The sequence below is a fragment of the Myodes glareolus genome, chromosome 7 (genome assembly GCF_982192425.1).
Source record: "Myodes glareolus chromosome 7, mMyoGla1.1, whole genome shotgun sequence".
Classification (NCBI taxonomy): Eukaryota; Metazoa; Chordata; class Mammalia; order Rodentia; family Cricetidae; genus Myodes; species Myodes glareolus.
The window spans coordinates 22,211,331-22,222,606 of NC_142032.1; the positions used below are offsets into that span (position 1 = coordinate 22,211,331).

At 35.8% G+C, this 11,276-nt stretch overlaps 1 pseudogene across 1 annotated transcript in view; it reads right to left on the reverse strand.

The window, feature by feature from the left end:
* Window positions 1-5,989, reverse strand: part of LOC146893654 (cytochrome P450 2C26-like) — a 29,607-nt pseudogene extending 23,618 nt beyond the window's left edge. Inside the window, exons 1-3 of the transcript XR_015738346.1 lie at window positions 5,821-5,989; window positions 3,947-4,106; window positions 3,624-3,773 (exon numbers count right to left, since the gene is read on the reverse strand). The product of XR_015738346.1 is annotated as a cytochrome P450 2C26-like (transcript). The remainder of the gene's footprint in view (window positions 1-3,623; window positions 3,774-3,946; window positions 4,107-5,820) is intronic.
* Window positions 5,990-11,276: the final 5,287 nt, after the last annotated feature.

Sequence of the window (11,276 nt, forward strand, 5' to 3'; positions counted from 1 at the left end):
GATATGAATTGTAGTATGATATTAAACCATTTCAGCTCTTGCACATACATGGTGCACTTCTGCCTGATAATAGAAAAAAGTTTCCAGCAGTACATTCGTAAGTTAAGCTGCATCCATACATTTATGTGTCACCAACATCAATGTCTTCACCTCATCCTTGGCAGATATCAGCGTTTTAAGCTTTGGTACACTAACAGTTTTTGAATATACCACTTAAATACTTTCACCTTCAACTCTTCAATTCTTTTATCATGAATACGCCAGGACAATAGCACTGAGTTTTGATTGTACTGCATGGACTGGCCTTGTGGGAGCCTAGTCTCTTTGGATGCTCACCTTCCTAGACCTAGAGGGATGGGGGGGGGAGGGCCTTGGATTTCCCACAGGGCAGGAAACCCTGACTGCTCTTAGGACTGGAGCGAGAGGGGGAGAGGGAGTGAGGGGAGTGGGAGGGTATTGGGACGAGGTGGAAATTTTTAATAAATAAAAAAAGAAAAGAAAGATACTTCCTCCACTTACTTATACATTTTGTAAATAATTCTATTTGGACATACATCACTTTGGCAAGTCCTTTTGAGACATATTTTTTGTAGACTATTTCATCCATCTGGGGAAGATGTGTACCACTTAAAGGTCTGTATCACACATCTCCTTTAAGGTATGTCAAATCCTTGCCTTCTTTATTTTTCTTTCACTTCTTGAATTGCTGCTACCATTCTAACTTGAGTTTTGATAATGAATATCCAGATATTATGATCTTTGTGAAACAAGCCTTGATATCTACAGACATTATAAGAATTAACTATTGTTTGTTCCTTTTGTTTGACATGCAGAACTGTATCAGGATTCTCACACTCAAAACAGAGAAAAAAAAACCTTTTTGAATGCATCAAAGAGTACCTGCAGCTTATTTGTTTCTTGGGATCCACTGAAAATGTAGTAGTCATTTTTGATTCGAAATGTGTCTGTGCTTCAAGGTCACAACTAAAATATTTAGGTGGAACTGCTGGAGGCTTTTGAAATGTCATTCATGTTGATTATAACTCTTTTGATTCCAGTCTTATGCCCCCAACCTTGGCAATCAAATAGGGCAAGTTATTGTAATAAAAGAGTTTGACATAATATGATTGACAGGTACTTTGGCATTTTCAGTTGCTTCAACAATCAGGTGAATGGATCTTTCATTGTCTTTTTTTGTTTTATTTTTCTGCAAAATAAGGACTTACATAAATTACTGCAAGAGTTCTTGCTTACTTACATAAAAATATTTTTACCACTAAAGTTGTAATCTTTTTGATTCTGTGAAATGTTTTTTGAGAATAGGTACCAGTGGCTACTCAACATCTCCTTTCTCAAATAAAGATATAAGGCCTTGGGGCTCAACAGTAATAGGTAAGAAGAGCCACCGAAATCTGTCTGGATTGGCTTCTGTCCTTGTGTGTGCAGGGGTGAGAAGTCTGTGGGACAGTCTCAGCAATGCTCCCATCTGTGTCAGTAGTGCCTAATTCTGGGAAACTGGCAAGGACAATTCTGTGAGTCATGGCTTAATCTGAGTTCTAGGCAAGCCTTGTCTACAGATCTACTTACAGGCCATTCAGTTCTACACAGAGAAATTCTATTCCAATAAACAAACTATAAAAACAAAACAAAATCAAACATAATAATCCATTGTGCTAGTAATGTGGAATAGAAGGAATCATGTAGAAACATCCAAGAATTAGGAGGAAAAAAATTTGAAAAACAGGGTATATCAGTGTTTATGGGAAGAAAGTATAAAAGCAACAACTTTAACTATAACATGAACTGTTTAGATAATTAAATTATATAAGAGCCTATATTTGCAAAGTCCATTACAGGTAAAGCAAAAATCATGAGGAAACTCTTGAAGACTTTTCTTTTCACATATTCATGTTTAAAACAATAAATTTGGCTGTTTACAAAAGAGTTATTTCATCTTAATACCTGGAGTGATAGTATAATAAAAGCAAAGTGGAAATAATGGAAGAAAATTGAAGAAAATATCAGTATGACTTAAAACAAAGTCCATGATCTGTCATTAGAAACTTGTCCCCACAGTCTCATTCCAGCATCCAATGGATTTTCAACAATATAAAGAAATATTATTTATTCTGGCCAAACTTCACATTCAACATTTGAGTAAACTGACAGTTGTGGATATTTTCATTGCTACTTCAGGGTAAGTATCAAGAGAGTATATCACAGAAATGATTAAAATGTATATATTACATATATCATGTGATTGATTTCACAAGTATAGAAAATGAGTAACCAGATTCTGTGTTGATTAGTTTTAGTCAAGTTGACACAAACTACAGTTAACACAAAAGAAGGAAACTCAGATGAGTAAATGCTTCATCAACCTAATCTGAGTCCATATCTCTTCATGCTCTTCCTTCATTTCTGATGATGGGGGGGACTCAACATACTATGGGCTATATCACACACATGGCTGGATTATTTTTATAACAACACAGAAAAGAATGACAAGACAGGAGAAAATGATTATTTCCTTTTATTCCTTTCATTGGTGAATTTGCTGTGACCAAGAGACCAATATTCTTTGTATTGAAGTTGATCCTAATTTATGTAGACTCAGATAAGCGCCACTTGATTTAACAAAGTTGGGCTACTGAGCATAAGAAATTCTTTGAACTTACTGATATTTTACTAGACAATTAACAAAATACATTACTCTAAGAAATTCCAAGTGTTTAATCAAAGCATATGAAAAATAAGACTTTGAGATTGTTATTGTATATGTGCCTGCCACTCATATTTAAAATTTGATAACCAGTCTTTTATTATATTTGTAAAGAATGCTAATTCAGTAAGGAATTCACAGAGAGAATAAGATTCTTCCTTTACAAGCAACAGGAGAGTAGCATCCAGAGTGTTAGCAAAGTAGCAGCCATCATTTTTCTAACACAAAAACCTAAAGGGGAAAATGACATGCAAGACTGAAGACACACAGGGAAATGCTAGCGTGCCAACAAAACCATACTGTTTTAGTGAAATTAATCATCTTAGTAATTTCATGTATACATTTATTTTGAATATTTGTGTTGAGTCATGTTTTATTAACATCAAAAATCAGAACACTAAATGCTGTTCAAGAAGAAAGACAATAACATTTTGAAACCATGCCAAAAACAGAGATTCATTAATAAAAAAGAATCTACTACACTCAAATAGGAAATAAAATTATTACATCACACCACAGTTACCAAGAACTACAAACATAATCAAGAAGGACCTTAAACACTTTAGAGAAGCAGTCTAGACCATTGTTATTTAAGAAATAAAGGAAAAGCGAGGAAAGAAAGGTAAAGAAAAGAAAGCTAATACAATCTTTTCTAGGATTCTAATGTTTTCTTAGTAACTATTGCTATTGGAAATTGTATTGTGATGAGATGAGATGCAAAGGAAAAACAATTTTTGATCAGCGGAATGCATGGCTCCATAATGCCATAGAAAATTAACATGAGACCCATACCCATGACATCTCTTTAGAAAACAATGCTCTGAATAGAATGGGAACAAACTGACTAATGCAGATATGCATAGAACAAGATGTAAACATCAGATTATAAACTTGCGCTTACCATTGGTTTTCTTGAGTTCCTCTACAAGGAACCGTGCTTCCTCTTGAATATGGTTCTCAATACTCCTTTGCCCCATGCCCAGTTTCCTCAGGGTTGTGAATGAGAAGTGCCTTGTTTCTTTCCATGCCTTTCCATTGCTAAAAGCAACACCTAAAGAAATTGGAATAGAAGACTAGGGAGTATGTCTGAGAGATAGATAAGGAACAGACTAGTCGCAAACTAGTCTCAAAGTTATTCCTGAAAAGCAAACTTGATCTCTGCTTTCCACCCTCCATCTCACTATATATACTACTCAGTATACACAGAAGCACATGCATACTTACCGCCTTTTAAAACCATATCAAAAATTGGGATTCTTGCTCTTCCATTAAATTCCTCCCCATGACCTATGAGAGCTTCTTTTATTGCCTCATAGCCGTACAATACCACAGTGGGTTTCATGCCCAAATATAAAGTGAACACAGGGCCATAGATTTTAGAGAACTGGAATGATAATAGAAAACACAAATATTCTAAATTTGTCACTGTCATTTACCTAGTCATACTGGCAATAGAACTGTGTTATAATGTTTTTATGCAGAAAAACTAAGTTTAAAGTTTGCATATATCTTTCAATATGATGATTGTTTCATATAGATGACCTATTGTGTGCCAGGCAATATCCCAGGCCGTTTATAGTCTAAAGAGAAGGAATCACCTTACTATGATATTTAACAGGTCATTTTGTCATAGTTCAAAAAGTACCTGAAGTAAAAATTTCACACTTATTTTCTGGGTTCTAATGCAATGGAATAGAGTTTTCAAATCCACACCACGCTTATCCATTTTTGGATAATGCATATCATTCTCACACTAACTACATACCAAAATAGACATCAATAGTCACATGATTGCTGTGGATGCAGGTGCAAAATCCTTCCTGTTTAAAATTAGAGAACCTATGTTGAAGGATAAACATTTAAACTTTTGGGTCACCACAATGTTCAAATTCCATCTTCATCTATTATTACCAAAGTAAAGAGTAGGTAGGCATCACAGAAGCTGCACCACAATATACAGCACCTGTAGAAAAAATATTCTCATAATGCAGTATTTTTGGTCCCAGGCATAGGCTTTGCATGACATCAAAGGAGATCGGGAAACTACAGTATAAGCTAAGCCACACTGTTTATGGTTTCCTTTTCCTGTGTGATGCTATGCCCATTGCTTTACTTTTAATCAGGATCCAATCAATTCTAAAGAGTAAGGCATGAATGAATAATTCAACAACAATGTTTGTCTACAACTATTACTTATTTAAAGAAATATTCATTGTAATGCTAATTTCAATTATTCTTAATAATAAACACTCAGAGTGTTTTAGATATTAGGGGGTGAAAGCTAAGAGATCAGAGAAACAGTGCAGCCAATCACTAGAGTTTTACCTCCACGGAATCCTCAGTCCCAAAGAGGTGATCCTGTCTTTATGAATCCTCAAACTGCATCTCCAGACTGAATCCTAAGACTGAATGCTCAGACTGTATCCTCAGATGGCATGCTCAGAGCACATCTGAGCTCTTGTCTCCTCCCGCCTTGTGTCCTCTCTCTGCCCAACCATATCACTTCCCTTCTCTACCTTTCTGGTACTGGGATTAAGGGTATGAGCAACTACCACCTGACTCTATTTCTTTTTGAGACTAGATCAGTATAGTGTAGCCTAGGGTGGCTTTGAACTCACAAAGGTCTGTCTGCCTTTGTCTTCCAAGTCCTGGAATTAAAGATATGTGTCACCACTAAACATACCTTTAATTAGTTCTCATTTAATTTGCACATACCTGAAATTAGTCCTGTACTCTGATCTTCAGGCAAGATTTATTTGTTAAATCACAAAATATCACTGCAATCCCTCACTCTTCACTATCAATAAAATAATGGAAAATGATTATGAAAGGAGGACTTGAAAAAGTAGATAAAATTTTTAATTCTGTGATTATTTTATAAAATGCAGTGTCCTTAATATTCTGTAACCTGAAATCTTGTTTATTACTAATCCCAACAGCAGTATTGCAGGCAAGTCTCAGAAAAGACAAAAACAACCTTACTGTTTTTCATTTTATACCCATTTAAAAATATTTTCTCTAATACTGGAGTTTCTTTGAAAGCAGCATCACTTATATCTCTCTTTAAAAAGTGCCAGACAAGCATGAGGTATACTTACATTGGTAAAGGATTGGTGAACATTTTTTACATTTATCTGGTGGATATTGCCAATAATTGGCAGAGGAGTAGGTCCAGGAGGTAGCTTCCCTCTCTTAGAACTCCATTTCCAGTGTGAGAGGAGAAGCAGACATGTCAGAATGAGCACTAAGACCAAGACTAGATCCATGGTTAGCCTTCCCACTGACACACATGTGATCAGATGGTACAGAGGTTTTATAATGCGGCCATTGAACTGACCTCTTGTACTTTGGAGCATCATTGAGTAACCAACTAGGCACTGTTTCAGCTCTCTTCCAAGTAGACTTCGTCCCAGTGATAACAAAAAATAAACAGCTATTTTGGTTTGTCCTTTATAGGGTTCCTCTTAGTAAATTTGAATTAATTTTACAGAGTTATGACCAAATATTGGTCATAAATATGAAAAAAGAATTTGATATTTTTAATGTATGTCTTTCTTTGAAAATAATTAATTTTTAGAAAGTATTTTATTCTGAAATTATACTACAATTATGTCATTTTACACTTTTCTTTTTTCAGCCAAAAATTTCCATATTTGCATTTCCTTGTTATCTTTCTACTGTGTGTCCTCTTTTGTTTTCTTGTTTTTTAAAAACAGATTTGTTTATGTATTCACTATGTATTCAGTGTTCTTCCAGCATCTATGCCTGCAGGTGAAAGAGGGCACCAGATCTTATTACAGATGGTTGTGAGCCACCATGTGGTTGCTGGGAATTGAACACCAGACCGCTGGAAGAGCAGTCAGTTCTCTTAACCTCTGAGTCATTTCTTCACCTGTTTTGTTTTTAATGCTTATTTTATACACATATATGTGTATATTGCTTAAAATATCATATATATATGTTTCTAAAGATACAGACTAATCAATATGTATAAACTTGATAGGAAAGATGTTTTCAGCACTGGGCATTTCAAACTATATAACTAAGCATTGTTCTCTTCCTTGTGGAATCCTATTTCCCCTCTGTCACTATACCTTAATTATTGGTATTTTCTTGTGTAGGGCTGAGATCCTCTTATATTTTCCCATCTCTGTAAACCTGTCTATTTGTGTTGCCCCTGAGAAAGATTTTATGGGTGTACCTGCTGACATTCCTAGGAGACATAATCAACTGTGTTAACTTTTATATGAATGAAAGTCTATCATGTATCTTCATTCTAAGTTTATTGTTCATGCAGGCACATATATTTTATGGATATTTTGTGCACTTTATGATATGTGCTTATTTAATAAAATCTTACAATTTTCTTTTCTCAATTGGTCTCAAAATTGCAGCTCTGTTTGTGCTTGCTCGCATGGCTAAATATATAGACACACAAGACTGTATGTATATTTGACAGGATTTTAAAAATGGTTATTGTTAAATTAAAACTATAGACACATATTCTAAATAACTGACCCTAACAAGTATATAACATATACTTTGAACAGAATAACTAAGAAAAAAATGCCTTATATTAGTCCAAAAATTTTAATAAGAAAAACACTGAGTTGTTACTTAGAGAAAGTTGTATAGATTTTTACCATGGTGGAACTCAACAGCGGAAATTCCAGGTTATTCTGTCTTTTCTTTTTTCTATTGGTGACAGTGTAACAGAAGGTCTGCCAATGTTTCACAGTTCACAGCTAGAAGAACTGAGAATTCAATGTGATTGTCTTGTAGCTGCAGGTATTTCTTCTGTTTCTCACACAGTTTCACATGTATTAGATTTCTGTATATCCCATCATGTCCAAAGTGATCCTGGGTCAGCATAACGAACAGAATAACTATGTACATGCACTTGAAGAAGTGTAACTGGTAGTTTTTGAATTCCTCCTAGAGATATTACCTGTGTTCTTTATGTTCTCCTCTTGACAAGAATTATGACAAAATGCTGTACAATAATGAGTGTTTTCTAAATATGGAGTAGCTTCCTGGGGTATAATAGAATATGGGTATTAGTTTAAAATTACTATAAAAGGACCAAATATGAAGAACTGAATGGGTAGAGAAATTATTGAAGAGAATGGCATACCAGAACAACATTGATTATTTGAGTGGTACTGACATTAGTCATCAAAAACTCCCTCTCTTAAAAAGTTATTATGCTTGTTATGATTAAGCAGTATCTCATAAACTTCTTCAGTATGGGAAGCTGTCTTCTTGATACTTGCTAACATCACATTTTATTAGTCATTCTTATAGTGCTTCTGTACATCTTGAAATTTGTAGACAAAATTGATGGATCTAGATAATATCATATTGATTGAGCCAACTCAGACCCAGAAAGACAAATATCACATATGCTCACTCATAAATGTCTATAAGACATAAATTAAAGAAAAAACACCCTAAAAATCACATTTCCAGAGAACCTAGAAAGCAAAGAGGACCCTAAGAGAGACATGCATGGATCTAATCTACATGGGAAATAGAAAAAGGCAAGATCTTCTCATTAACTGTAAACATGGGGACCATGGGAGAGGGTAAAAAGGGAAGGAGAAAAATGAGGGGAGTGGAAAAAAATATATAGCTCAACAAAAGCAATTTAAAAACAAATAAAATTATAAAAACTCAGTGGTAAGATGCTATTGCTGATTATACTTCATTCTTGAGTTCAGGTACACACTCCACTCATCCTAGTAGTCTTAGTTTGGTTTATCCTTGTGAACTCCTTGGTGTTTATCTGGTACCAGGTTTCTCCCTAACCCCCAAATGCTTCCCCACCAAGATTTTTCTTTAGTTAATTAATGCTATATAATATGATGAATAAATTGAAAGAAAACACAAATATACGAATCTACATATTCTTAGCAAAACCACTCATGTCAACTATAATTCTCACTTCTATAACTGTTCATGTGGCCTTATCTGATATTTATAACTACATTCCTCTCCTACGCATTTTGGTTTTGCTTCAAACTCAAAAAGCACTACAGATAGCCTTGGTTCTTTGCCTGACTAAGAGACCTACACTTTCATTCCTCAGTGGTCTATGTCATCCTGACAGGTTTAGGCAGTTGTAGTTTTGCATTAATCTTAATCACAGGACTTGCTATAAGCAAGGGATGCTCGAAGTGATTTCCTTCACTCCAGACATATTTTTCTATCTCCATTGTGTTGCAGCAACCCAATTTCCCCATTATAATATATATCAATTGCCCCTCCTAACAATATTTATTTCCAAGCCTTTAAGTTCAAGGGCACCAAAAACCTAAAGTAGCCAGGGAAAAGTTTGAACTTATAGTTCAAAGAAATGTTTATTATGCTTCTGGCAGGATTGTTTCCACAATTATATGTAAAACTTCTATTCCAGAAGAACTCAATGTGAATGGAAAGGAAACAAAAGATTTTCTAGTATGTGAATAGTGGTTATAATGTGTGTGATTTTTTTTCAGACTTTGATTCATTAACCAGTGGATCTTGGCTATGAGAGAAACTATAACATGTATTAGATGCTAATTCAATGTATATACTGCCCTCTGGAGAACCCTATCTATGTCCTCCAGGGTGTTGACACCTAATAGACATTGTAACTGTGTTTTCTTAAGGTTATTTCATTTTTGTTTTCTATTAGGTCAGATGCTCCAGGATGTAAGGACACGATTAGAAAATACATGCCATGATATGGGGCTTGTAATCACACTTCTCTAGCTGCCACATGAGTTTGTTAGTGAGAAGCAATACTGTACAGAATAATATGGAAGTGGATAAGCTATTCTCTAAGTCCAAAGATGGTGGCTTTAGCAGAGGTATTATGTACAGGAGAGGAACCTCCATAATAACACCAGAATATGTATTCACTTCTATATGGTTAACACATTGTCCTTTCCACATATAAAGTGGTACAGTGTTATAAATCTGCTACGAAGTCATTGGCTGGTCAGCCCAGGTATGGTGCCATATCTGGGACTCTGGTGTTTCTCTGCTGTGTAAAGGTCTGTCACTCAGTGGTAGGTGTTGACAGGTCAACTTTGGTGAGTGGATGTTGATTTTTGTCTAAGCCATTCACAGATCCCATCTTGACAGCCATGGTTACTTTGTTTATGGGTCTGCTTGTCAGTGAAAGAAAAGGTTGAGGGAAAATGGTGACAATACACATAATGTGTCCTTTTATCTACTGGGTTATTAAGTGTTTCCTCAGTTGAAGTCCCAAGCTGATGAGCATTTACGTGGGGGAACAATTATTTTCATATACCTCACCAATTAGGAGATCGATATCCACAGAAATCTTTCTCACCAATTTTCTAATCATACTCTGCTCAATACACTGACCATCCAACAAATCAAAAAAATCAGTGAACAATCTCACATCCGGCCATTTATCCTTCCAAACAAAATGTATTAGCTTGTATACAGTCCAGTGTTTTTTAAACTGAAGAATTTTGGTTGCTAATATCTTTTAGGGTTGTCCCAGAAAGGGGTTATAATACACTACCTGCCCAAGTCTGGGTGTGACTATATAATGTCCAGGACCTTTAGTAAATCTGGCCATAGTCTTCTCTTCCTCAGTCAGTTAAACTTAGAGAAACCCCCATGAGACTATATCCTCATACCTGGCAGCAGATGTCATTGTAATGGGAGTGGAGACGATCGGCCTTTGGACAACTTCTTCATGTAACTTGCTTGTTCCTTCAGTGCCTGCTTGGACTACATCATACATATATAAATTTCATTTGATATGATATGGTTGCTGTGCATAATCTACTTTTTGACAAGGTGATTCAAATAATACCTAGCTCATTATGGTGGCTCAGGTTGCAGAGCACACTTTGTAGCATCCTGTCAAAAGTTCAGCTTTGGATAAAGCCCTATAGCAGACCAAGAGCTGCCTTTTAAAGAAAGGATAGTTGTCTGCACAAGATTGTAGAGACTTGTCCCCAAAACCCAAAATATTCTTCTGTGATCTCTTACAGGGGCCTGCCAAAGGATTCAAAGAGTATTCCTACCTTCTACTGAAACCTCTAGTATAATTTATTCTTCTAGACCATATGGTCCAAGTGGTGGAGTGGCCTGTATAGGAAATTGCACCTGCCAAAGAGCATTCTGCTATACCAACTCCCATATGAAGTTAGTAGCTTTTGAAGATACTTGGTATAGGAGTCAGAGTCACACAGGGATACGAAGAATGTAGTGTCTCCAGAATCCAAAAAGATCCATTAAATGTTGTTTTTCTTTCTGGTTGGTGAGAAGGGCCAGGCAGGTGCAATATATTATCCTTCACCTTGGGAGGAATGTCTCTACATGATCCACATCACAGGATTCTTATTTATTTATTTATTCATTTATTTATAAAAAATTTTCACTTCCTCCCCTCCTCCCAATATTCTCCCACTCCCCCCACTCCCTCCCCTCTTCCCTCTCTAGTTCCAAGAGCAGTCAGGGCCTCCTGCCCCTCTGGACATCCAAGTTCCTCCTCCCTCCCTCCAGGTCCAGGAAGGTGAGCATCCAAACA